This window comes from Schistocerca serialis, unplaced genomic scaffold (genome assembly GCF_023864345.2).
Source record: "Schistocerca serialis cubense isolate TAMUIC-IGC-003099 unplaced genomic scaffold, iqSchSeri2.2 HiC_scaffold_1362, whole genome shotgun sequence".
Lineage (NCBI taxonomy): Eukaryota > Metazoa > Arthropoda > Insecta > Orthoptera > Acrididae > Schistocerca > Schistocerca serialis.
Window position 1 is genome coordinate 540,151 of NW_026047583.1, and position 25,915 is coordinate 566,065.

A 25,915-nucleotide genomic window follows, 5' to 3' on the forward strand; every position below is an offset into this window, starting at 1 on the left:
TCCTACACTGGCCGTACACCACTGGTGATCGTCGAGGGGACACTGAATAGTGCACGGTACATCCAAACCGTCATCGAACCCATCGTTCTACCATTCCTAGACCGGCAAGGGAACTTGCTGTTCCAACAGGACAATGCACGTCCGCATGTATCCCGTGCCACCCAACGTGCTCTAGAACGTGTAAGTCAACTACCCTGGCCAGCAAGATCCCCGGATCTGTCCCCCATTGAGCATGTTTGGGACTGGATGAAGCGTCGTCTCACGCGGTCTGCACGTCCAGCACGAACGCTGGTCCAACTGAGGCGCCAGGTGGAAATGGCATGGCAAGCCGTTCCACAGGACTACATCCAGCATCTCTACGATCGTCTCCATGGGAGAATAGCAGCCTGCATTGCTGCGAAAGGTGGATATACACTGTACTAGTGCCGACATTGTGCATGCTCTGTTGCCTGTGTCTATGTGCCTGTGGTTCTGTCAGTGTGATCATGTGATGTATCTGACCCCAGGAATGTGTCAATAAAGTTTCCCCTTCCTGGGACAATGAATTCACGGTGTTCTTATTTCAATTTCCAGGAGTGTATATACATAGCTTATTTTTCATTATTGTTTGTGTCGAAATACCTTAGTTGTAATTTTAGTCTGCTTTCTCGGGCTGTGTACGTCCTGTAGCGGAATAACCAGCGTGCATGAGTGTCGTGCGGAGGACCTGGGTTCAGTTACCAGCACTGTCAGGATGTTCATTGGTGGGAATAGTGGTATGCGGTGCACTCATCCTTATTAGGCCAAAAGAGGAGTCAAATGAATGTTAAACAGCGACTCCAAGGTATGGGAAGTTGACAACGGCCTGAAGAGCGGTGTGCTGACCACATGACCCTCCATATCGCATCCAATTGACGCCATATGGCAGAGGATGACACGGCGGACGGTCGGCATCACACGGTCCTCTGCGCATGACAGTGGAGAACCCTTGTTATTTCCTTTCCGTGAGATGTGCATTGCGAAGAGTTGCCAAAGACTAGTTGAAAAAGATAGCAACGTAATAAGTTCAGCGTTTAGAATATTGGTCACCTCGTTGAAAGAGGTGTACAACTGGTAGCAGGGACCACATGACCGTGACCTAAGTCCTGACAGGAAAATAGTGTGGATTTTGTCAGTGGGCTGCGTGTAACCGGTGCAGTAAGGTAGGCAGAAAGACGTTTCGCTCTTGGTCATACGTTGTCCACACCGCGAATGAAGTTTCCAGATTTGGTGTTGATAAAAACTGGAATGTCCAGTGTGTTTATAGGGAACGGTGTACCATCCGCATGTATGTAATATGGAAACTGCGGTCGTAAAAAGGACCAGATTATAGTGTCATCCCTTTTCAGTGACAATCGGTTTTATATTGAATAGGAATTGTTGTTCACAGCGAAAGCAGGTGCACCTGAACCAATTTCTGAGCCAACATCGCAAAGAGAACTGTGTGTAACAGACTTTAGGAGTCAGGTACGTCGCAAGTGGCTGTTGCTCAGTGACATATAAAGCTGCATTTCTACAATGGGTCAGGAAACACAAAAATTGGTACCTGCTCACTGGAGGCGTGTAGTGAGTCGCGATTTTGCTGCGAGCGCACTCACTGCTGAATGAGGCACTCAACCCATGACATGTGGAAGGAGTAGTTATGGCTGTAGGTCGTTGTCTCATATTTTAGGTGTGTTCTTTGGCACCTGATCATTAGTGTCTGAGGATCCCAGGTGTGGTTCCCAGCTCGGTCAGAGATTTTCTCCACTCTGGGACTGCGTGTTGTGTTTCCCTTATCTTCGTATCGTCATACTTGACACTAAAATCGCTTGTACGGCGTCACATGGCCAATTTAGGCCTATGTCAGTTTGTACCACTATTCGGCTTGACCCTGATGAATATTCTGAATTGTAGAAGCACACAGTCGTACCGTCTTTTCATTGTTGAGATGACAGTGTTGAGATGTGCCAATGGCTAATGAACATACACACACACACACACACACACACACACACACACACACACACACGAGACAGAACATTACGAACACTTCCCACCCCGACGTTGGTTGCCGCACGGTAGCTTTGAGAGCACGTGACTTCTGGGTAACAAAACTATGTAAGCGGAGCAGTTAGGGATGGGGGATCACATTAGCGAGAATGTGGGCTGCAATTGAGGATATCCATAGAGAATAACGACTTGGGCAAACGGCGGATTATTTTACGCAGAGCCTGTGAACGAGTATCTCGAAAATGTTGAACCTGGTTAAATGTTAACGTGCTACTGTCATGAGCATCTACGGAAAAAGATAGATAGACAATGAAACTACCACTAGGCGTTAGATGGTTTGACGTCCACGACTCTTCACAGAACGTCGTGTTCGGAAGCTTTTCTGCTCTGTAAAGTAGGATAGATGGTGATTTGTGGGATCTCTTCAGAAAGAGCACTGTGCTGATGCACTCACAAGTGTTTCGGAGCATACCGTTCATCGTACGTTGTTGAACATGGAGTTGCGCAGCAAACTTCCACTATATATTCACATGTTGACGCAACAGCAGCGTCAATTACGATTACAGTTTGCCCAGGACCATTGGGATTCGACCGGCGATCAATCGAAACCTGTCTGCTCGTCGGGGGAATCACATTTTTGCTACAGTAGGTCGATGGTCCTCTTCATAAACGCCGTCATTGAGGTGAACGGCGGCTCGAAACTTGCAACGCTCCATACACTCTGGCTGGTAGGAGCAGTATTATGCTATGGGAGACATTCTCCTGTGCTTGCAGAGGGTCTGTGGTAGTAATCGAACATGCAACAGCTGCGAACCACCTGCACCTCTCCATGCTTGATATGTTCCCCGACGGCGATGTCATGTCTCTGCCGTATAATTGTCCGTGTCTCGGAGCCAGTACCGTGCTACAGTGATTTAAGGAGCGTGATAGTGAAACCACGTTGATGTCTCGGCGAACAAATACTCCTGATGTAAGTGCTATATATTACGGGGACAACTCTGTGTGATGCGCAATTGACAATTACATGTCACGGAAGGGGGACCCGCAAGTATAAAAGGAGACGAGGAGTACAGCATTGTCAGTACAGAAGCAATCGACTGTAAGTGATGTGACTGTAAATGTAGGCGCGTAGGAACCATCGCAGCCAAGCTAAGACCAATCGGACATGATATACTGACGCTAAGGGACAGTTGAGCATTGCGGAGGCTGTATGTAAAATCCACATGCACGCAACAGAAGGAATCACCTCCGAGTTCAAAAGTGGTATCAGTTCTTCAACTATCACAATGATAATTCATAGGAATTTACAAATAATGGCGTACAATGTTCCACCGGCTCTTCATAACCCACATATTTATTTAGTTTTGTGCTAAACGACTCTTGAGGTGCTATAAAGAGCAACGCCTTTGGAAAGTACATGACTGGACCCGAATGATTTAGAGTGATGACTCACGCTATGACCTGAGGCAATCTGATGGATTCGTTTGGATTTGGCGAGTGTCTCGAGATCGTTACCTGCCACCGTGTGCCGTGCCAGCAGAGAGGTATGACGTGGAGACGGTTGCGTGTGGTGTCCTCACTGCGCTCAAATAAACGCCAAATGCAGGAGGATGCGAAAACGTTTTACACCCGCGCCTACTGCGCACAGTAGAGGAACGGTGTGCAGTCGATGCTTGTTTCTGTTAGCGTGACAGTTCACCTTATCATAAAGCAGTATCTCTGTAGGACAATTTTTTGTGGACAATGAAATTACTGAATTGTACAGGCGTGCCCATATTCCATATCTCTGGAATGAATTAGAATGTCGACTTCGCTCGAGACCCTAGCGTCCGACATCGCTACCTTTTCAGCTCTTGAAGGAAGAATCTGCGAGTGCTCGACAGGTGTGCAGACACCGCAGTGAAAGCCAGCTGTCACAAAGTGGAAGCGTGGACACACCCCACATAATGTACTCTAAAACTTGTCCAGTTACTTTTCATCGGTTAGTGCGTATCCGATTCCGAATCTCCTCACGTCAAACTACAGTTCCAGCAGAGCAGGCAGAGTTATTAGAGGCCAAACGTTTCCACGCTCAGTGCAGGAATTCTGCTCCGATACCATCACAATACTCTGCATAAATTGTCCTTATGTGTTCTGTTCCAATGTACTCCATAGATACTGTGTTCCCGTATCACATCCCAAAAGAAACTTAGTTTTACATTTCGTGTGATTTACAAAATCTTGAACTTTCGCATCATAGTGTTCCTTTGAACAATAACTGTGCGCGAAATGCTCATAAACGATGTCATAAAACTTGACGGTTGATTACCATTGGCAAGGTACGGGAACCCGATTATCCCGTTAATGTGACCTCAAGGAAAGCATCGAGGCCCGCCGACAGGAACATCGAAGGGCAAACCTCGCCGCACCACAAAGTTTCACGGCTACACGACGGATTCTCGGTAAGAGGGAGGCAGGGACGGAGGGAGGGAGGGAGGCAGGGAAGGAGGGAGGGAGGAGTACGGAGATGAGAAGTGAAGTTTGGCCTCGAAGCAACATAGTAGGCAATCTTGCCACAGAGGGCTTTACCGTATGGACTAGAGAACCCGTTTTAGGTAGGGCCTAAGAAACTTAAATCGTAAATTACAAAGACTATACATTACAGTTATGTAAGAAGAAACATATGTTATGGAACTAGAAAAGAATCGAAGACTCTCGTAACTTGACAGCACAATTATAGTCAATGAGGCGCATTTTCTGTCGAAATTTTATGAAAAACATTGCTGGCTCAGTGCACGTCTGTTAAGGGTTTCAGAGGATACTCCAGGGTGACGGTCGAGAAAACTCGATTTTTTTTTATTAAGGAATTCTAATGTATGTACATTGAAGAAATATTCCCCCTAATATAATAAACTCCAAAAAGTACGGACTGTGAGCGGGTTTGAATCCGATCGTTCACGGCAGCCCTCGGCATCAGACAGCAGGTTCCGCGCTCACACTCCCTTCGTTGCGTCCATGTGATGTTTAGGGTTTGAGTAAACCTGACTTGCTGGAGCGTAGTGTGGGCAGCTTTACTCAAAATGTGAACGAAAGTTTCAATAGTCTCATCTGGAGATGTTGTTGTGGTTGTTGTTGTTGTTGTTGTTGTGGTCAGCAGTCCTGAGACTGGTTTGATGCAGCTCTCCATGCTACCCTATCATGTGCAAGCTTCTTCATCTTCTTTACAAATTGTAAATAACATTTCGCTCCCTGTATTTTACCGCTGCCACCTTTAGAATTTGAAAGAGAGTATTCCAGACAACATTGTCAAAAGCTTTCTCTAAGTCTACAAATGCTAGAAACGTAGATTTGCCTTTCCTTAATCTTTCTTCTAAGATAAGTCGTAAGGTCAGTATTGCCTCACGTGTTCCAATATTTCTACGGAATCCAAACTGATCTTCCCCGTGGTCTACCAGTTTTTCCATTCGTCTGTAAAGATTTCGCGTAGAATTTTGCAGCTGTGACTTATTAGACTGATAGTTCGGTAATTTTGACATCTGTCAACACCTACTTTCGTTGGTATTGGAATTATTATATTCTTCTTGAAGTCTGAGGGTATTTCGCCTGTCTCATACATCTTACTCACCAGATGGTAGAGTTTTGTCTGGACTGGCTCTCCCAAGGCCGTCAGTAGTTCTAATGGAATGTTGTCTACTCCCGGGGCTTTGTTTCGACTCAGGCCTTTCAGTGCTGTGTCAAACTCTTCACGCAGTATCGTATCATCCATTTCATCTTCATCTACATCGTCTTCCATTTCCATAATATTGTCCTCAAGTACATAGCCCTTGTATAGATCCTCTATATACTCATTCCACCTCTCTGCTTTCCCTTCTTTGCTTAGAACTGGGTTTACATCTGAGCTCTTGATATTCATACAAGTGGTTCTCTTTTCTCCAAAGGTCTCTTTAATTTTTCTGTAGGCAGTATCTATCTTACCCCTAGTGAGATAAGCCTCTACATCCTTACATTTGTTCTCTAGCCATCCCTGCTTAGCCATTTTGCACTTCCTGTCGATCTCATTTTTGAGACGTCTGTATTCCATTTTGCCTGCTTCATTTACTACAATTTTATATTTTCTCCTTTCATCAATTAAGTTCAATATTTCTTCTGTAACCCAATGATTTCTACTAGCCCTCGTCTTTTTACCTACTTGATCCTTTGCTGCCTTCACTACTTCATCCCTCAGAGCTACCCATTCTTCTTCTACTGTATTTCTTTCCCCCATTCCTGTCAATTGTTCCCTTATGCTGTCCCTGAAACTCTGTAGAATCTCTGGTTTAGTCAGTTTATCCAAGTCTCATCTCCTTAAATTCTCACCTTCTTGCAATTTCTTCAGTTTTAATCTGCAGTTCATAACCAATAGGTTACGGGCAGAGTCCACATCTGCCCCTGGAAATGTCTTACAATTTAAAACCTGGTTCCTAAATCTGTGTCTTACCATTATATAATCTGTCTGATACCTTCTAATATCTCCATGATTCTTCCATGTATACAACCTTCTTTCATACGCTACAAAAATAACATCCAGCCTAATCGAAATTGTTAACGTTGCTTAAAACCTGTCCCTGTGTGTCTGTTCTAAGTAGGCCATATTGTACGTGGCAGATGCCCTTCAGATCAAAATCGACGATTAAATGCGACAAATCTGTGAAGATAGAGACGTCAGCGGCGATGCGTCAGCGACGAAAGGGGCTTTGACGACGAAAATGAGGGCTTGTTAGTTCAAATTAGCAGAAATCGGCCAACCACAGTTATTATGGAAAAGCCATCGATGATATCCCGTAAGCTTCCAGCTTCGTCCCTTTTTATACGATAAATACTTGTCAAACATTAAGCACGTTTTTCTCTAACCATGTTTTTCAGCATGGTCAGCGTGCCCACGCTGCAGTTTTCATCAAATTTGAATGATTTTTCGTCTCCCATGAAGCAAATTGACTTCTCTTCAACTAATCGTAGCCGACTTTTTATGTCCATATTTAGTTTTTTTGGCCAAAAAGTGGGGTCCAAATAATGCAATTTTTTTTCAAAAATCTATAATTACGCAATTTTTTTGTTGATCCCTACAACAAACTAAAATGACATCTTCAAAAAACAAACAATGGAAAGTCCCGGATGTAATGTAACAATATTATGAAAAGAAAAGTTGATACTACCACATACATGTAGCATACATGTTGAGTCGTAGATAGGCACAACAAAAAGACTGTCACAATATGAGGATTCGGCCAACAAGTCTTTGTCGAAAACAGATGACACACACACACTCCTACACACATACATTAAATAAGTTTATTGTGTATTGTCCAACGGCGACACTTTCGTGAAATTGGAAATTTGTCGTAAATTCTATCGGACCAAATTGCTGAGGTCATCGCTCCCTTGGCTTACACACTACTTAATCTAACTGAAACTAAGTTACGCCAAGGACAACACACACTCCCGTGCCCGAGGGAGGACTCGAACTTCCGCCGGGGGTAACCGTGAGAACCGTGACAAGGCGCCTAAGACAGCACGGCCACTTTCGCGAGCACAACAACATAGGCAGCGAAAAAATCTTCTTTAAATAGTGCCCTGAGGCCTATGTAAAAAACATTTCAAACTGAAACCACGACCAGCTGCTGAACCTTTTTGTTGTTCTCCAGCTAGTTTCGACACTGGCATCGTCTGGCGGACGCTGCTGCTCATCTTTAGAGATGAGTCAGCCGTGTACACTTTCTGACAAAAAAAAGTGACGCACCCAGATGACATAATCGGATGTCAGTGAAACTCCGTACACGTACACACCATCGACGGGTATGTAAATGAGATAGCGCTGTCAGTACCAGACAGCGTTCGAGATGGGTCTCAGTGGTCTCCCACTTGGTCAGCTAGTCGAATCATGCAACATCGAGATTTGTGGAGCATTCGGATGTGACAGTGGTCCGGTGATGGACTGCATGGAGACTTGAGGGCAAGCATACTCGTCGTGAATGTTCCGTTGGACCACGTTTGACCGCCACATCACTGGATCACCTTATTGTTCGCGAAACACATAAAAACGTTTTTATATCCACACCTGCCCTCCGAGAAGAAGTAATAAACTGCGTGCTTCATTCTGTGTCGTAACGCACCATTTGTGATAGACTAGTAGCAGTCGAAATAGGGAATTAAGGACCTGTGCTTAAGGCTGCCATTAACTCAACAACACGAACGGTTGTGTTTGTAGAGGTGCTGTGATCCTAAAGCTTTGATCAACGGCTTTTCATTGTGTTAAGCGATTGTGAACTGCGGTTCTACATAAACTGGATGACAATCAGAGGGGAGAACGGCTGCGACAATGGGAGATGTACCATTCTCCAATGTTCTGGACAACACAGCTTTGTTATTCCTGTGTTGTGGTGTGGGGAGGTCACGGATGATAGTGAACTGCGGAACGCTGACGGCGCAACGTTACTTCATGGACGTACTACGTCCTCACACGTCTTCTCATGTCGGGCAGTTTCGATTGCTCCTCCATTTCTGTGTGTTCCAAACTATTTGTCAGGCAGTGTATATTGAAGACGCGTGAGCTGTTATGCCACCTTGTGGAACACCCGGTGTTACTTTCGCTTCTATTGAACATTAGCTGTCTGATATAACGTACTGGGTTCAATTAATCAAATATTCCTCGAGCCAGGCACATATTTGTTAGAACGCTCCGTGGTATCTTATCTTGGTTAGCTGTCGAGCGTCTTCACAAATCCAGGAAGACGATGTTTACCTGGTGATGTGCATCTGTTGTCCGCGGTATTTCCTGCATTTTGGCCCGATCCACGAACGATGGAAGTTCACGCGTATTGTTGGCGATTCCAAGCGACAGTTGCAGCGCACGCATGGGCGTGCTCCCTGCTTGAAGAAAGCGTACATCCTGCAAATTATGTCTCTCGGTTACCTCTCCAGAGTTTATGATGTACCTCCACTATCAGTGAAGACAAGTCGCAACAAATGGAATAGAAATTCACTAAACAGCTCGCTACGATCACGTTTAGTGCTTTCATTGCTACAGCATATACAGCAGAGTGCTCAGAACACTTTTGAACGCTCATTGACTGTCGGAGAATGCGTCAGGTAGATGCGCAGAACAAGCCTAAACTCGACCACCATCGTTCGTGACTCCAACTGTAGTAGTTTTGTCCTGTGAATCCGGGAAGTTTCCTTAAGAGTAATTTGTTTTCGTCCAGGCTCGCCATAATGTTTGAGCTCAGAATCAGCTGAAACACAGTGACATTTGTCAGCAGTGCTGTGCATCCCTTTTGGGACCCTTTCTTGCAAAGAGAGGGCGACGTGGACTCTTTCCGATCGACGAGGGACAGTTCGCTTCGCTGGCGATTCTCTATAAATACGGGCTAGAAAACAAGCCAAGTCCGTGAAGTTTTCTGTGTAAAGTGTAACTGGAACCCCGCCTGGTTCGCCTTCGTCGCTTTAAGCAGTGTTAATCGTTTTTCAATACCAGCAGTGCTATTATCGATGTCTCTCATTTGAGAGTCTGTGCGGCGGTCAGTCCTTCATACTCTACAATCTTCTTGCTAAGATGGGAGATGCAGTCCAGGGAGAAAATTTTGGCACAGCACAGAGAGCTGTTGAGTCGACAAAAGCAACTTGGACTTCCTGTGATCCTTGGGAGAGCCTGCGGCGACCAAACTGTACCACCTACTACAAAATACACAATGAAGAGCCGAGAAAAGTGGTACACCTGCCTAATATCATATAAGAACCCCGCGAGCACGCAGAAGTGCTTCTAATAGGACATGCCATGGACTCGACTAATGTCTGAAGAAGCACTGGACGGAACTGACACCATGAATAATGCAGGGCTGTCCATAAATCCGTAGGAGTATGACGGGGTTGAAATATGTAAACAAATGTTACCCTATCAGGAGTAAATTAAAATGTGTTTCCTTCTATGGTTCGTACGTCAATTCGCTTTCTCATATCCTTACAAACTTTTCCACGAAGTTCTCTTGCCGGCCGAAGTGGCCGTGCGGTTAAAGGCGCTGCAGTCTGGAACCGCAAGACCGCTACGGTCGCAGGTTCGAATCCTGCCTCGGGCATGGATGTTTGTGATGTCCTTAGGTTACTTAGGTTTAACTAGTTCTAAGTTCTAGGGGACTAATGACCTCAGCAGTTGAGTCCCATAGTGCTCAGAGCCATTTTTGAAGTTCTCTTTTCCAACCATGACTTGTTAAACATGGGGTCCCTCTCAAGTAGCGAAAGTTTAATTATAACCACCCTGTATCTGAAACCCATGAAACACTCGGAATTCGTCAACAAAAAAGGTCAATGATGACAAGTGTGACCATCAATTTAATAAGACATGGTTGCAAAAGACTGCAGAATACTCTGTCTGTTAAGGCAGTCCAAAGCAGGTAAACAAGACTTAACACATGGCTTTAAAGCAACTGTTAGTCTCGCTTACCTGCTTTGGAATGTTAAGACACGACTTAGTCTTATTTATCGGCTATGAATTGCCTTAACAGACTTGACATGTTAATGGTCTTAGAACTTTTAGCGTTGTACTTGATAGTGGCATAAAATTCGAGCCAAAATCTAGACAGCACAGAAGATAAATACTGTAACTCACAGTGAAATGGCGGTTTATTTTCTCAAAAACTGCATGACTGTGGCTTCATAGTATCCGAAACTTTCATTGAAATTCAGTTTTGAATGGAACGCCGGAAGGTCTACCCCTCACGCTATTTGCAAATGGGTGATTAATGACGTAAAGCTGCTTGATGTGAAAGTGTTGGGTACTCAAATTCACAATACTGTGGATAGTGTGTATGAAAAATTTATAAATAGCGACGTTTGTGAACGAATAGACAGGAACGCCAATGGGACCACAAAATTTAAGCATAATGATGGGTGAGTTAGCATAGTAACAACAACGTGCGCAGGTCTGGGCTTGCGATCTATGAGTGTCTGTAATTTATAGTTCGAAGTGTCCCTCGAAAAGATCAGAAAAATGCTTAGTTTATTCGGGACAGTTTACGGTATGAGAGAGATAGTATGGTCAGAAGACTTTTGGTATGGCAAGCTGAGTGGCAAAAGCACATACACCCTTATGTCACTGTATATCGTCCCGGAGCGTATGTTGTGTACGAAAAACAAACCGTATGCAATACCACTAAACACCTGAGTGGAATGGTTCAAATGGCTCTGAGCATTATGGGACTCAACATCTGTGGTCATCAGTCCCCTAGAACTTAGAACTACTTAAACCTAACTAACCTAAGGACATCACACACATCCACGCCCGAGGCAGAATTCGAACCTGCGACCGTAGCAGTCGCGTGGCTTCGGACTGAGCGCCTAGAACCACTAGACCACCACGGCCGGCACCTGAGTGGAAAATGTGACCGTAAATGCCCTGTACGATTGCATATTGAGGAAGTCAACCTGAAGCAATGGTACGTACAACTCTTCCGTCAGTGCTGAATGGCCCAACTACCGACCCATCGGGGCCTGGCAGCCACTAATGACACAAATGATGAGGAGCATCGAAGGGCGCCTATGAAAGTGGAAGAGAATGCGAGGATGGCAGCGAGCGTCAGTGAAACTACCGCCGCAGAGCAACGGAAAGGAATGGATGGCGGTATAGCGATCTAAGTACGAGTAGATTAATAGACGAAACTGCTATCGTCGTCACTGCCAATGTCCCTATGGAAGTGGAAGACGATGTGGAGACGGTAGCAACCGTTGGTGATGGTAAAAACACAAACTAGATATGCTGATTAACCAGAAAACAAACACGATGACGTATCTGTGTCCAATTAAGGTACCATGCTGAAAAACGCCGTCGCAAACGGACACGCTACCAAAGCCTCTCTTACACTGCGACAATTTTTCACAGCATTCCTGACGAAAGCACAAACCGACAACAGTGCCGTGTTCATAGGAGATATGGCAAGCAGTGAAGAAGCAGAGATGACAAATTCAAACTTGGGTCTCTACTATCAAGAAACATAAAACGGAGAGAAAGGACAATGACATCGAGACAATCTATGTGTTACATGCCAATGAATTTCGTCAACTGCAAGAAAAGACTGACGAAGGAAGTATTATATCCTCGGAAGACTAGCCACTGGACCAACTGGGTGAAGCCTAATTTCCTGTTGAATGTGACTTCTCCAGTGGTGAATGTAAGTGTGGATTGTTAACTGTGTCAAAAATATGGTACTGAATTTAGGGAGCCCACTTGTGATTGAGTGGAAGTAAACTCTGTTCTGGTGCTTTTGACTTCTAAACATGATATTTTTCCAATTCTTAAGAGTCTTTGTTACGCTAAAAGAGGTTAAACAGTTCCACCTGCCGGCATTTTTATGTTAGTTCTAAAGAGAATTGAGAGTTCTCCTTTACGCATTTTGTTTGTAGCTGTGTAAAATCTAAGGATGCTCCATGGTTAAAATGTACTGGCAGAAAAACTATAAGGATAATGTTGAAATGGCTTTGTACTATGCATTGAAAGGAGAAGAACGCGAATAAAATTGTGAATTACGGGTCGACTTTGAATGTTAAATATGAGAGATTCAATAGTGCTGTAAATATTAGGTAAAAGAATTTTTCAGGAATATCACTTATGACTGAGAAGCTCCTGTGACTGAAAAAGGCACTCCGTCTTCAGGCCACAAGTGGCCCATCGGAGTGCATCCAACGGACGTGTCATCCTCAGTTGAGGATGCGGGTAGGAGCGGCGTGTGGTCAGCACACCGTTCTCCCGGTCGTTACGATGGTTTTCTTTGACCGGAGCCGGTACTATTCTGTCGAGTAGCTCCTCAATTCGCATCACGAGGCTGAGTGCACCCCGAAAAATGGCAACAGCGCATGACGGTTGGAGGGTCACCCATCCAAGTGCCGGCCACGCCCGACAGCGCTTAACTTCGGTGATGTCACGGGAACCGGTGTATCCACTGTGGCAAGGCCGTTGTCTCTCTTGTGACTGAGTAGAGGTGCAAATTATTCTTTTGTTTCTGGCTACTAAATTTGGCTGTTTTCTTTTTTTGTGTAATCGTGTACAACCAGTGCATGGCGCATTTTGTACTTAAACTTAATGGCATGCAAATTTAAAACATCAAGATATGCCACGAACCGCGCGGCAAGCGCCTTAACCGAATTTCCCAGAAACTCTGCTCAGTGGAAAAGGAGTGAAAAGAAGCGAAAACGTGTCTCGCCTTATCCGCAGATACTTTATCATTTCCGAGAAAACGACGATTAGAGTTCTCGAGGTACTTTACATGCCTTTTAACGGGTAAATTGTTCAGCCTAGGTGGTAGCGTAGTGGCTGGCGTTGTGTCTTCACAGTTTGTCGCCCCACGTTCGAAACCCGATTATTACTTTTGTTTTAGTTTTCCACTTTTCTACCCATGTCCGCAGATCATTAGTGTAAGAATGTTTTCGACATATATAGAAATAACGTTGACTCGTCTACTAATTGTATGTCTGGTGAGTAAATTAGTACGAAAACAAATAAAATTGGCCAGGTGCGAGCAGGACTCGTGCACTGAAAGTTCCACACAGACTTAACTACGTATAGAGGCAGTTCACCCATCCCGCGAATCGATGGATTTCGACGATTTTTGTGTTATTATCGACATACATAGTACAAGGTTTTAGTTCACGAATTCCAAAGCTTTCCAGAATGTTTCGTGTCACATAATTACAAACGTGAAATTTTTAATGATTTATCTTTACTTGTGCTCTTAAACATTTCTTCTCGACCGATATCATGATCGCATCTAGGATTTCAATGAGTTTGTAATGTGTTTTGAAGTTTATAACAGTTTTAATGAGGTTTTCATGAGCGAGTTTTTGAGTACCAAAATATGTGATATAAATCACCGTATGTTTTGATTGCACTAACTTAGAAGCTTAAGATTTCTGCACCAACAAAGGATGATAGGTCTGACTATGTGATATAACTTTAAACGTGATGCACCTACCTGTTTCCGAGCAAAATGGGTCTTAACAGACAGGCGGAGAAACAGTAGGATCAAAAACGACAAAAAAAATTTTTCCTGTGACATAATTACAAATTAAGAATTATATATATTCCTTTACTTGTACTGTGGAATTTTTCTTCTTTACCAGTTTTATGATTCAAGGGCAACAGCAGGTATCCTATGGATTTTGCTGAGTGAGTTTTCGAGTGTCGATATTTGTGATATAAATTGCCGTATCTTTTTATTTCATTAACGTAGAAGCTAACAGCCATTATACCGTCAAGTAACCACATATGTTAGCATGTGACATAAATATAAACTTGATACGTCTACCCCTTCCATAGGAAAATGGCTCTTAAGAGACGGAGTGACAGACAGATGAAAAATGACATTTTTTCGGTTAATGTAAGTGCAAATTAATAATTTTCTAAGTTTTCTCTTTGGTTGTTTCTGAAACCTTGTTTCTTCTCAAATTTCATGATTGTATGCTTAGGGGAAGTATCCAGTAGCTTTTTATGGGTAGATTTTTGAGTCTCGAAGTATGTGAAATATGGTCTATGACCATATCTTTTGATTGCATTTATTTAGAAACTTCACGGCCTTACACCACCATGGGAAGATAGACCTTAAAATGTGACATGAATTTCAACTTGACACGTCCTCCTCTTCCTGATAAAAAGAATTCTGACGAGTCGGACAGACAGACGGACAGACGGGCTGATGGACGGACAACAATGTGGTTCTCTAACCGTCTCGTCCCTACCGATTGAGATATAAAACCCTAAAAACAATAAATGAATGAGAAAATTGCTTTCGGTAAAATTCCTATAGTGTATAATAATTCATAATCAACTGAAAGCGCCAATTTTTGGTAAGTGATCAGTCGTGCATGGTCTGCTGAGAAATTATTGCCAACGAGTGCAATCTCCAGTAACGTTTACGATGTTTTTATCCCAGTCAGAGTCATGCGGGGAATTATCACTGTGCCAAAACTTGCCTTAGCACCATGCTACTGTTGTTCGGACGTTTTATGTTACGAATGTTTCTATAACTGGCGTCATCCGAGAGAATGCATCAAAGCTTTTTGAAAAATAAAACATAAGAATAAGATATAAGAATTATTATAAGAAATGGTACAAGAATGAAAAATAAGAAGATGAGAATTTAAAAGATTGTAACCCCTGAAAATACGAGATAAACATATATTATATAGCAAAAGGATGATACTTATTTGGAAACCCAGTTGTAATTTTACTATTAATATAACGACGTTGCATCCCCTAAGTTAATAAGAAACATTCATGCAGTAATTTTCTACTGGCATTGGTAGATGAATGAAAAATAAATAATAACATTAATTGTGTTTCGACCACAGGACGCTAAAGTGTGAAGAGCGACAGTTGCCACTGCGCTACCACTTCGTGTGGGTTCATCGCGCGCAAAAAGGCATCCGAAATTACATCGAAAACGTTGACTGTAGTTTTCTTAGAAACGGCCGGATATCTATGGATAAGCCAAGATAAGTGTTTGTTTATTTTGACTCCTTTTCTATTGATCGAATTTTCTGGGAAATCGAGTCATGGCACTTGCCGTGTTGTCCTCGTTAGTGTCATAACTGGACTCAAGTATTTCAACATAGATGGTGCGGTAGATCTTTGGTGGTCCTCTTTACGAGAGTTTCCTTGTTGCTGTAAAATTTTTATTTAAAAGTAGCTGTTTCTGTGTACCGGTACTAAAATGTAAGTAAATGCTTTCAATGAAGAAAAGAAGGTAGCTCATTCGATACAGCAGTCGCCTGCGAAAGGCAGACACACCGAGGTCCAGTCTCGGTCGCGTACACAATTTTAATCTTCCAAGAAGTTTTTATGACGCCATGATTTACCGTAGAGTATAAGTTTAAGAATGGCAAACTTACGTTTCTAACATTTGTAACTTACACAAAGTGTTTCACATCATTGCCTGGAAAATTATCTTTGTCATACTGCTAGAAGGGATAAAATAAAGGGAGCGAAAGGTTATGTAGACCTTGTACAGAAAGTAGACTGCAGTTATAAAGAGCTGAAGGAAATGAAAGGGAAGCATAGCCGAAAAATGGTTCAAATGGCTCTAAGCACTATGGGACTTAACATCTGTGGTCATCAGTCCCCTAGAACTTAGAACTACTTATACCTAACTAATCTAAGGACATCACACACATCCATGCCCGAGGCAGGATTCGAACCTGCGACCGTAGCAGTCGTGCGGCTCCGGACTGAGCTCCTAGAACCGCTCGACCACCGCGGCCGGCATAGCCGAAAAGCAACTGCGACAGGGCTGTAGGCTGTCCGCAACGTTTATCGATCAACGTATCGAGAAAACTGCTATGGAAACCAAGCAGACATTTGGAAATGGAACAGACGTTGTGCGAGAAGAATTAAAAAGTATGAGGTTTGTCAAACGCTGTCGTTCTTTCAGACACTGCACTGGACTCGGAAGAGTATTTGAACGGAATCGATAACCTCATGAAAGGGGATTGTCAGTCAATTATCAACAGGATTTTTTGCAATTTCGTCCAAATAAATAAGGAGACACTGACGGAATAAAGGTAGAAACTGCGACACTAAAAGCAGGAAACAGGAATTTTACTTGGGCGGCAAAATAATTGAGGATTTTAGAAGCAGAGAGGGCGGCGGTATTTCATCAGCGAAAACGGTGTGATTAGGAGTGGTACAGGCAAGTTTGGTAGGACTGCCCGTATTCTCCATTTACTAAAATTATAATACGTACAGCGTGAGCTGCAGTCTGCAACTAATTGCTGATGACGCTGTACTGTACGGGAAAATGCCATCGTTATCTCACTGCAGGACGATAAAGCATGACTTAGGCATGATTTTTATTTTCTATGGTGAATTTCAGTTTGCTATCAATGTAGAAAAATGTAAATTATTGCATATGAGTAAGAGAAACAATTGTTAGAATACAGTATAAGTGGCTTGTCTGTCATAGTAACGTCGAGAAAATGCCTGAGGGTAAACGGAAGGAGCGCGTAGTGTCTGCAGTAGGGGTGGAGAATGGTCAGATTCAGTTCACTGGGAGAATTCTAGGGAAGTGTACCTCGTTTATAAAGGAAATCGCTTATAGCACACTTGTGTGACCCATTTCTGACTACAGCTCGAGTGTTTGGGATTCCCAGCAGATCGGATTAACAGAAGACGTACAAGCAATTCAAAAAGATGGAAGGAATATTGAAGTTTTACGTTCCATCTACTGCATGGTCTTTAGAGACAGAACACAAGAGATGTGGAAGAGAGGAACTATCCCGGAATTTGAATGCAGCGACTGGTGGAAACCACTGAAATTCTGTATCGTGGTGGCCGGACGAGAATTAGAACCACCGTCCTACTGTCCTTTTTTTGTTGATGATCTCATTTTGTTCGTTGAAATTCGTTCTATTTGTTGGGGACGGACGTCCCGTGACGCTTTTTCAAGTTCATCGGTGATCCAGTAACTCACTCAGCTTTTTGTCACAGAGGGCACCCAACCCTCTGACTGAGCTACCGTGCTGGCACTTACTGGATTCGAGTCCAGTGTGCTAACCACTGTTCCATCTCCCTCAGTAAGCAATTCAGCGTCGTGCTGCTAGGTTTCTTGTCGGTAGGTTCGATCGACTCGCGAGTACGACAGAGATACTTCATAAACTGTGATGGGAATTCCTCTAGGGAAGAAGAAGTTCTTTTCACCAGGTGTTACGAGTGTCTTTCAGTAATTAATGACCCACTTTTTTAAAATAAAAGTCATTAATACGTATAGATAAAGTCCTTGTTGGTGCTTCACGTTTGATGTTTGTTCTGTGCCCCAGTGAAGTTTCGAGCCTTTCTGACAGATGGCGTCAAAATGGCGTCTACACACGACTCCCGTTACAAGCAGCGTGAAGTTATCGAATTCTTGGTTGCAGAAAAAGAAACTATGGTGAACATCCATAAACGTTTATGTGCAGTGTATGGCGATGCTTCAGTCAATAGGAGTGCAGTTGGGCGATGGTTAAAGAAAGTTATAGCCTCAGGAAATTCAGAAACAGAGCTCCATGATCAGCCGCTCTCGGGACGTCCTGTCACAGCCACTACTCCAGACATGCTGAATGGTGCGGATGTCATAATTCGTGCAAATCGGCGGATCACAACTCGACAACTGGCTATACAGTTGTCGTTCAGCATTGGAAGTGTGTCTGCAATGATTGAGACTCCCGGATGTTCAAAGAGGTGCTCATGATGGGTTCCACGGCTGTTCACAGCGGACCTCTAGATTCAAAGGAAGACCTTTTCATATGGATTGTTGGAGCATTTTGAGACCGACAGAGAGGCCTTTCTGTCATGGATCGTTACTGGCGACGAAAGCTGAATGCATCACTTTGAGCTGGAAACAAAAAGGCAGTGCACGGAGTGGCGTTATCCTCATTCATCAAGAAAGAAGAAATTCAAGACAACCCCCTCTGCTGAAAATGTCATGGTGACAGTCTTCTGGGATTGTCTTGGCGTCACTCTCGTGGATGTGATGCCACAAGGGTCAACCATCAATACAGAGGCATACGTCAAGACTCTGAATAAACTCAAGAACCGTTCCCGACGTTTTAGATCAGACTAGAATCTAGCAGAAATCTTTCTCCAACACGATAATGCAAGCCCACACCCAAGTCTGAGCACCTGGGAAGACATGGGCAAATTGGGTGGACATCATTGCCTCTCCAAAGCTACAGTCCAGACCTGGCGGCCTCAGACTTCCATCTTTTTGGGCTGCTTGAAGATTCTCTACGGAACACAATTTGAAAATAAAGAGAGTGTCAGTCATACAGTAAAAACATGGCTACGCGTACAGCACAAGAGCTTTTACTAGCAGAGAATACGTGCTCTTCCACGACGTTGGCGTACGGCCATAGAACGTGATGAAGACTATGTAGAAAAACAGGGAATGGAGAGGACATATTGATTTATATTGTCACCAAATTCTGATTCTTAACAATAAATATGTTCTGAGAAAAAAAAGTGGGGCATTGCTTATTGAACGACCTTCGTATTTCGAAATTTTATAGAAATAGCATTTGCGGCTGACTTTGAAACTATTCTGCTGCCTCAAACCTACGTTTCGCGTCAGAATCGCGCAGACAAAGTGAGAGAAACTGGGGTTCGTACGGAAGCATGTAGACAGTCGTTTCTCTCTCGCTTCATTTTAGACTGGAACCGAAAGGAAATGTCTAGCACTGATAGAAAGCATCCACCTCCATACACCGTATGGTTGCTTGCTCAGTATGCACATAGATGTAAGTGCAGTAAATGCAGATGTAGATATGAAATGCAGATTGACAATAGCAACGAAAGTATTTCTTCAAGAGGCAAATTTTGTTAATGTAGAATGTAAGTTTAAATGACAGTATGTCTTTCTTGAAGATATTTGTGGGGAGTGTACCACTGTACGTAAGTAAAATGTACACGACAAGTAGTTCAACGAAGAAGAGAAAGAAGCTTCTGAAATGTGGTGCTATAGTCCAGACGGGAAGATCGGTTGACAAGTGAGGAAGAACAGTACCGAATTAGGGAGAAAAGAAATTTATTACAGGAACTAACTAAAAGAGGAATCAGTTGACGTAACATCCTGAGGAATGAGGGATAGTGAATTTGTTAGTAGAATGAAGTATGTAGGCAGGTGCAAAATGTAGTGGGAGACAGCAGTAACTTAAAGCAGGTGTCAGTCTCGTAGAAATGAAGAGGCTTACACAGGCAGGCCAGTGCGGAGACCTACATCAAACAATTTCTCAGACGGAAGACCACAAAACAATATTTACATTTACACAATATTGAGAATACTTACCTGACTACTAACCTTACGAGTTGTCATGCGCACTCGCCTCAGTAGATGAAGCTCGGTAGATAATTCAAATGAGACTAGAAGTCAGGAAAGGCGGATATATTACTCACCGGGAAAGAAGATAATTCCATTTCAGTAGCACCTATTGTTTCATATTTTATCACAGTTTCGACAGCGAAAAGTGGTAAGGAGAGTTCTACACTCAATTTATAGCGGTATCGGTAAATATTGTCTAAAGTGACTACTAGCCTGTGGAAAATCTTCAATAACTACTGGTTTTCTAGTTCCATAACCTACCACAATTTAAACACAAGTAGTCCTGACCACGGAAGTCAGTGCTGAACGCGGTTTCATTTGGGGAATCTTGCCAATGTGCACTGCAATTAATGTTTTCCTCTAGCGACACGTCAGGACTATTATATGCCGCAGTGTCAAATAATTATCACGAACTGCTGTTGTCTGTATGGTGGATCCAAACTCCACCGACTTTGGAGGATGAATAAAAAGTGAAGTTCTGTGCCACTGTTCCCCTGGAGACCCTAAGGATAGTTTCAGCCCTATGCTGGAGAGGGACTTTTTCTGCATCGCCAAATGGTCCTTTTCCTTGCAAATATGGGACACTAATGTCTTATGTGTAGTTGTCGTGTGTAGAGGGAGTGTAACTCATGCTTTATGGAAGCATCTGTGGTGTTGTGTTCGCGTTGTATGATCACGATAAGAGAAGGAAGATGGAAAAACTCTTGAATAGTATTAAGGATGGCACCAAGTCTAACAATAACCCGAGACCGACCGCCATTAGCGGCACCACTTCACAAGACATCGGGGAGAGGTATCGACTTTAATACGAGACACTGGCGCAAAGAGTGGCCATCAGGAACTCTATTCCACCACGTCTCCATCTGTTGCCGGCCGTGTACTACCAGTGAAAATTTCATCTACCACCTGGATTCCAACCAGTTTATGTCCGAATCGAGCTCCACCACACAAGCGTGTGTTACTAATCTCCGCTACGAAGGATGGTTCCACGTGGTATTGGCGTTCCACATGGTAGTGTTATACGCCCTCTGCGGTTCCTTATCGATGTAAACGACTTGGGAGACAATATGAGCAGCCGTCTTAGGTTGTTTGCAGAAGATGTGTTTCATCGTCTAGTAAAGTCACCAGAAGATAAAAAAAAATGGATAACGATTTAGTAAGGATATCTGTATGGTGCAAACATTGGCAATCGATCCTAAATAATGAAAAATGTGAGGTCATCAGCATGAGTGCTAAAAGTAATCCATTAGACTACGATCAAGTGATAAATATGTCAAATCTAAAGACCGTGAATTCAGCTAAATACCTGGGAATTACTGTTATGGACACACACAAAATGGTGTGGGGAAGGCAAAAGAAGACTGTTGTTTATTGGCAGAAGCCTTGCAAAATGTAAAAAATCAACTAAAGACACTGCCTACACTACGCTTCTCGGTCCTCTTTTGGAGTACTGCTGCGCGGACTGGGATCCTTACCAGCTGGGATTAACATAGTACATCGAGAAAGTTCAAAGAGGAGCAGCACGTTTTGTATTATCCCGAAATAGTGGAAAGACTGTTACAGATGCGATACAAGATTTGGGGTGGACGTCATTAAAGCAAAGGCGTTTTTCATTGCGACGGAATCTTCTCACGAAATTTCAATCACCAACTTTCTCCTCCCAATGCGAAAATGTTTTGTTGACGGCGACTTACACAGGCAGGAACGGTCATCATAATAAAATAAGGTAAATCAGTGCTCGCACGGAAAGATATGTGTGTTCGTTTATTCCGCACGCTGTTCGAGAATAGGGTAATAGAGAATTATTGTGAAGGTGGTTGATGAACGCTCTGCCAGACGTTTAAGTGGGATTTGCAGAGTATCCATGTAGTCGTAGATGTAGATGATCTTTTCTGAGTGTTTGGTGCGATAGGGTTGTGGCCGTCAGTCTCCAGTTGCAGAGGAATAGAGCTTTCTTCAAGTTCTGACCCCTGTCCCCTTCCTTTATGTGAAAATATCTTCACAGCAGTGAAAGAGACAGTAACAAGCAATGACCCAATCGACAACACAAAACACACAGAAATGGCACATCTCAGTGCCGCAAAGGTGCTGTGATGTGGTTGCCATCGCCGCGACGGCAACTTAGCGTAACGTCGTTATGAGACTGTTCAGTAGCATTCAGTGACCCCTTACGCGGAGAAGCCCTCGGACGTTGGCGCGCCAGGTATATATAGTCTGCACCCGCGAGCTCGGCTCCAGTTCACCACCGGCAAAGAAGGGTGAAGCTTTGACAATGCCAGCCACTCGTGCTGGCGAAACGTCAGAAAAATCATTAGATGAACGTCGGCCGAAGAACCCGAGACAGAAGCCAGCAGGCAGTTTGTCAACAAGTGGCCACGAAAGCCTCAACAATTTTGTAAGCTCAATGAAGTTCGCTTCCTGATCATGCATTGAAGTCACTACTCGAGGTTCCCTACTTCACTTGGCAAATAACTTGGGATGTCTATTCATTAGTAGCAATATGTATTTACTTTTGAAATATCGACATTACTTTTAATAGGGAATGTAAATGAATGGATGTATTGGTTAAATAAACGTTATAAAAGTAATACAACTTGAATTAAAAGTCTAGATACAAATAGCATTAAAAATATATGGTGATAACTCTGTTGAACATATAAGCATGAATGATGATATACATTAATTTATGAATTTATGATTATTTGTGATGGGCAAATTGATGGTAATAATAATTATCAAATTGAAAAAGCAGCAAAAATAAAAATGGTTACCAGTAAATTTAATCAAGTTATTATCAATAATTGTAAACGTAGAATATATTTCGTAACATTTGTAAATGATTTACCATATATAATTTGGAAGAGTGAAAAACGTAAGAGAACCCCCTCGTCGTTACGCATCTATTCTTAAAGTGTTTGTAAATCACTAATCTTCCAGTATGTATTGCTAAGCCAATTATACTGAAGTTACCAAAACAATTCAGGAAGTGAACTAAAATGTTATAAAAGGGAAACGCATAAACATTGTAAGAGACTGCATAGCTATGTCAACATATCACATTTCAATGAATTTATTAATAATATAAAAATAATGCCTGACATGGATCTAATGGCACTTAGCTTAGTAAGTGAATTAAATTTTAGAACAGAAAATGAACAAAAAACGAAAATCATTATGTATAATTTTCAACTGAAAAAATATGTAAGTGTATTGGAATATGTAACAACTAATGTTTGTAGAAGTACATGTAGTATACATGTACATTATAGTTTTTAAATGTCTATTGTTTCTGCTGTAGTTACATATAGTAATTCTCCGTTTTCATAATTCCTTGGCTGGTCATTTATGATGTCATTAATTAAAAAAGTGCAGAGTTGAAATGACATATGCTGCATCAAATAGGTTCAGTATCATTTATTTATGTTAATATATGTTTAGTCTAGGCATTTTAAACATTAATTATTATATTCATTAATATATTTTTAAAGATTACTTTCATTAACATATTTTATTACTTATTATTTTGTTACTACATTATATCCTATTATGTTAGGTTTGCAAATTCTCTTCAGTACTTGTATCGTAATCATTTTGTTTGATTATTTCAGTTTTCTTATATACTGAAGAGCCAAAGAAGGTCGTAGACTTGCCTAATATCGTGTAGGACCGTCACGAGCACGCAGAAGTGCCGCAACACGACGTGGCATGAACTCAATTATGTCTCAAGTAGTGCTGGAGGGAGCTGACATTTATCCTGCGTGTCTGTCCATAAATCCATAAGAGTACGAAAGGGTGGAAATCTCTTCCGAGCAGCATGTTGCAGGGCATCCAGCACATGCTCAATATTATTCATGTCTTGGGAGTCTGGTGGCCAGCGGAAGTGTCTAAACTCAGAATAGTGTTCCTGGAGCCACCCTGTAGCAATTATGGATGTGTGGGGTGTTGCATTGTCCTGCTGGAACTGCCCAAGTCCGTCAGAATGCACAATGAACATTAATGGATACAGGTGATTAGAGAGGATGCTTACATGCGTGACATCTGTCAGAGTCGTATCTAGACATGTCAGGGATCCTATATCACTCCAACTACACACGCCCCACATCATTACAGAGCCTCCACAGCTTGAGCAGACCCCTGCTGACATGCAGGTTCCATAAATTCGTAAGGTTGTCTCCATACCAGTACGCACATCCATCCGCTTGATACAATTTGGAACGAGACTCGTCCGACCAGGCAGCATGTTACCAATCATCAACAGCCCACTGTCGGTGTTGATGGGCCCGGGCGAGGTGAAAAATTTCTTGTCGTGCAGTCATCAAGAGTTCACGAGTGGGACTTCGGCTTTGGAAGACCTTATCGAAGATTTTTGTACAGTGTTCCCCTGGCAAGCACATTCTCCAGATCTCTCACCAACTGAAAACGTCTGGTCAATGGTGGTCGATCAACTGGCTCGCCACAATACGCCAGTCACTAGTCTCGATGAACTGTGGTATCGTGTTGAAGCTGCACGGGCCGCTATACCTGTACACGCCATCCAAGCTCTGTTTGACTCCATGCCCAGGCGTATCAAGGCCGTTATTACGGCCAGAGGTGGTTGTTCTGGGTACTGATTTCTCCGGATCTATGCACCCAAATTGCGTGAAAATGTAATCACATGTCAGTTCTATTATAATGCATTTGTCGAATGAATACCCGTTTATCATCTGCATTTCTTCTCGGTGTAGCAATTTTAATGGCCAGTAGTGTATATGCAGTTCATATTGTCGGTAACTCAGTTACCTTAAATTTTGGTGTATTACTATTTTAGTGATGATATTTCCAATGCAAAAGAACAGGAAAATACTGGAGTTGCAAATCAGTTTTTCAACACAGAAACTTTTGAGCTAATCTGTGCGAACATGTAAATTCTTTTTTTTTACTGACAAGTTAGTCCTATATTTTTCAAGTATGTACAGTTCAGAAGAAGCAGGTTAATGACACTGAATGGACAAAAACTGGTTCAAATGGCTCTGTGCACTATCGGACTTAACTTCTGAGGTCATCAGTCCCCTAGAACTTAGACCTACTTCAACCTAACTAACCTAAGGACATCACACACATCCATGCCCAAGGCAGGATCCGAACCAGCGACCGTAGCAGTCACACAGTTCCAGACTGTAGCACCTAGAACCGCTCGGCCACCCCGGCCTGCGACTGGGGGGAGAGAAGTATGGTGTGTGTTCACCCTTTATCTTGACGTCTGCTTTGACTCTGCTGGGACATGTTCTGTGAGATGTCTGAGTGTCTCTGGACGAACGCGAGCCCGTTTTTCCTCCACAGCAGAAACCAGAGACGCACTGAGGTTAGACGCCGGATTCTCGTCCGAAGCCAACGTCCTAGCTAAGGCCAAAGGTGCTCCACTGGGTTCAGATCGAGACTCTGGGCAGGCCAGTCCATTTCAGGAATTTTGTTGTCCACAAACCATTGCCTCACAGGTGCTGGTGTATCAAGAGGAGCACTGTCATACCGATACGGTTATCGCCTCAAAATTATTTGTCTATTGCATGCAGAACACAATACTGTAAAATGTGTTAACTCCGTCCGCATTTTCTTAAACTCAATATGTGGATCACATCCTACCCACGAGGAAAACCCCCAGGTCAGAGTACCACCTCATTCCTACTACAGCTGTTGGCACTACACGTGATGGAAGGTAACGTTCTCCAGGCAGACGCCAAACCCAAAACTCACATGTCAGATTGCCACATGGTATCGGGTGATTCATAACTCCAAATATCTTGTTTCCACTAATCCACTCTGCAGTCGCGCAGACATTCACGCCACCTCAAATCGGTGATGATCATTGACTGCATGATGTGTGGTTTATAAGAAGGTGCTCCACCATCGTACCACATTTTTAACTCCTTACGCACTATCATTGCGTTATCTGGACTACAAGTGGCATTTTAGAATACAGGAGTGAATCTCTCCGCTGTTTCCATGTGATTGTTACAACCACTCTCCGCAATCCACCAAGGACCCTGTCTGTCAGAACGTAGCAGGCCGGAGTGGCCGTGCGG